This window comes from Hyperolius riggenbachi, chromosome 4 (genome assembly GCF_040937935.1).
Source record: "Hyperolius riggenbachi isolate aHypRig1 chromosome 4, aHypRig1.pri, whole genome shotgun sequence".
Taxonomy (NCBI): domain Eukaryota; kingdom Metazoa; phylum Chordata; class Amphibia; order Anura; family Hyperoliidae; genus Hyperolius; species Hyperolius riggenbachi.
The window spans coordinates 201,394,237-201,397,852 of NC_090649.1; positions in this window are offsets into that span (position 1 = coordinate 201,394,237).

Sequence of the window (3,616 nt, forward strand, 5' to 3'; positions counted from 1 at the left end):
ACTGATTAAGTGTAAACTGGGCCTTAGAATCCCACATGAGGAGATGGACTAGCCCAAAACCTGTCAGATTTCTACTACCTACTATAAGTGACAACAGCTTAGGAGAAAAGTAATTTATGGCTCATTTTACTGTGGAAGAAATATACTTCCTAATTGTATGTATTTACATGCATTTTAAATTTTACAATTTTCACAATAGTGGTCCTTTAAACCCAAAATCCTGTGCAAAGATAAACCACACCGGAAACAAATGCACGCCTTAAAAGGATTTAATTTTTGTCATTTTAAACATACCACTTTAAACTGAATGATCGTTCGGCTTTTTAAACATCACAGAGATGGCCCAGCATCTAGTTTGCAAGTGAGAATTATTTGCATCTAAATGACCATCTCTCATCTATAACCTTATAAACTTAGATTTCCACAATTATTTACAATTTCAATAATTATTCATGAGTGTTTCTGGGGACATTCTAGGAACAAACACTGCCTACACAATGCTTGTGCCTGTGCTGAGCAGCCTGTTCTATTCTAATGCTTGTCACTCTGCTGCAGTGACAACAGTAAAAGAGAAACAGAGGCTAGTCTTTAGGCCTCTATTCCACGAGCTGGTGATAGGCAGTGAAAAGCCTCTCAATCAAACTCTCTCAACTGCTTGCTGCTGCCTGGCATCTGCTAGCGGCTGCCTACTAACTGCTCACTGCCAGGGCCGGATTTGTACTTTTTACCGCCCAAGGCCAACTATACCATCTGTATGGTTGTTATCTCTGTGTGCCCCAATGAGAATTCAACTTTCTTTCCATCATTGGTGTCACAGACAATAGCTATTTTAGTAATACGTGTATAGATTAGAAGTTATGTTTTGAAATGTTATGTTATGCTTGCCATCTCATTAATGATGGACCCATTGCATCACCATGAGAGTTAGACTGATGTATACCTGCAGGATAGAGCTTACAGGTCTTGCAGGGACGGCACAAGTACAGGACAGAGAGTTCAAAGGTTAAAGCTGTTCTTGTAGATAGGGATGACTGCATAGAACAGCTTTCCTGCCCCTCACTGAGCCGCCCCTAAACTTCTGGTGCCCTAGGCCATGGCCTATGTGGCCCTGCCAGAAATCCGGCCCTGCTCACTGCTGCCTGGTAACTGCTTACTGAGCACATAGTACAACTGCCTGTGGAATTGAACCCTTAGTAATCCGACATTACAATTCTCTAACAATGTCATCAATGACATTGGGACTGTTCTTTCCACAAATGACAATATCAAGCAGGATTTATCACAAATAGATAATTGTTATTTATTTGGAGTGCCATCTACTGATGGTACTGGTTTGTTTTGTAAGTAGAGAAGGGTTTTTGGATTACTGCTGTCACTGTGTAATAAACATAATATTGCCCCACACTGTACAATAGGAAATAAGGAATATTTATGCATAATTCTGCATCAGCTTGGAATTGAGCAAAAGTTCTGGATATATAAATGCCATGTTATTGTAAGATATAAGAGCAGAATGGTCTGACTGGCCAGAGCTGACAGAGAGGCTACTCACTAACAATCCCGTGCAATGGTGGAAAGCACAAAACCATCTAAACAATGAGTATCTAGCACTAGAATGGTGTTCCTAACAAATTGCCCAATGAGTTTATACAAATTATACATCCCCTTGAATTTTAATGTGTGTGATATAATTATAATAATCATAAAAATTATAGAAATATAATTGGTCATTTTTAGTGATGTTATCAGCTGACTTATTTTATGTTATGATTACAAAATTATACAGTTCAACCAGCTCGTTGATGACTCTTCAGTTTTTTTCTCTTTCTGTGGGACATGTATACTGCAACTTCTCATAAACATGTCGTCTAAATCTCTTCCCGTAGGTTTGGCCTGGTAGCTTGATTGGCGGGGTTGTGAGACATTTTGCTGTGAGACACTTGGCGCCTGATAGGTGCTTGTGTATAGGTATTTGGTCGTTGTTTGTATTTTTGTATTATTGTCTATGGAAAATTTACAAATTCCCTTGGCGCAGGCTTCACAGTTGTTGGATTGATGAGGACCTTCTTCCCGTGTATCTTTCACAAAGTCCCCCGGAGAACTGGATGTGGGTGCACCATAAAATTTCTGGCATATCCGATTGACCAAATAGCCTATTACTACCTCAATATTCTCTTCTACAAATGTAGGCCTCTCATAGTTTGCAGCATGGCACAATTTGCACTTTTGCCTGAAGATGTGCATCTTTACTTGTCCGTTTCTTTTCTGCAGTCTGAGATAGAATTCAATATGCACCTTTGAAGAACCCCAGGAACGAGAACAAACTGAGCACCCAAATCTGAAACAAATAATGAAATTTCTCTTTACTACATTCAGGCTAAGTGCACAGTATAAATTGCTTTTCTGCGCGATTATTTCCAGCATTTTCTGAGCATTGGGCAATTTTGTGTAAGCGCTTTTCTAAGCGCTTTTGATGAGCGATTGAGATTTTCACTTCCTGATATCAGTCAGGAAGTGAACTCTTTGATCCGGAAAAGAATAAATACAATGTATCTATTCTTAAAAGTGCTGGGGAAATCACTATACAAAGCGCTTTTTTAAGCGCTTAGTGATTTCCCTATACCTTCCAGAGTCAAAGCACTCAGAAAATGGTACAGGCAGCGCTTTTGGAAGCAGATCGTAATCGAACCCCCCATATGTGAACACTCTCATAGGGAATCATTGCACAAGAGCTTTTAGGGCAATTTCTAAAATCGCCAGCGCTTAAAAAAATACACAAACACCCATAGTGTGAACAAGCCCTTATAGCTGAATTAACGCGTAACATTACATAAAAAATCTCCTTCAGGGTTAGGGACATTTGTGACTTGCTTACGGTCTCTCTATAATACAATGAAAAACTAGGCAGGGCATTAACAAGCATCATTTTGCTGCTTCTGGGGTGCATATTTATTACTCCAATCCAGTAACTAAGGGTGTTGGTCTTACATGAGAAAAAACAGGTTTGGGTTGGCATTACATGAGTAAAACACATTTACACAATTACTGCATTTCAAGTATTAACAAGAGACCAACAAATTAAATGAAATCATTAAATCAATGGCCGAAAGTTATAATTTTTGTTAACACATTGTACCCTGAGAAATAAGGCTAAGGCTACTTTCACACTGGTGATGGTAAGTTGCGCATATCTCCCAACTTTTAAGATAAAGAGGGACATTTAAGCCATGCCCCTGCTACACCCCTAATCACGCCGCCCCCAGCACATCTCTAGTTATGCATACCGTAAAGATTTCATAAGAGAAACACGTTGTTTTATAACAACTGGTCCTTTCTATCCTGGTTCATTTTCCTTCATATTAACATTTGGGAATAAGAAATATATCAATTTCAATGATGGGAATAAAGTTTAGAGTCAATTAAACACATTTTCAGTACAAAAATACATATATGATATAATTACATAGATCTGTACATGAGTCCTAACAAAGGGACAAATGAGGAAGAATAAGGGACACAGGGACTGGGTTCCCAAAGAGACAGTTGGGAGCTATGGTGTTGCATCAGATAATATCATCACATTGCTAACATGATGCAATTATATTGTAACTAGACC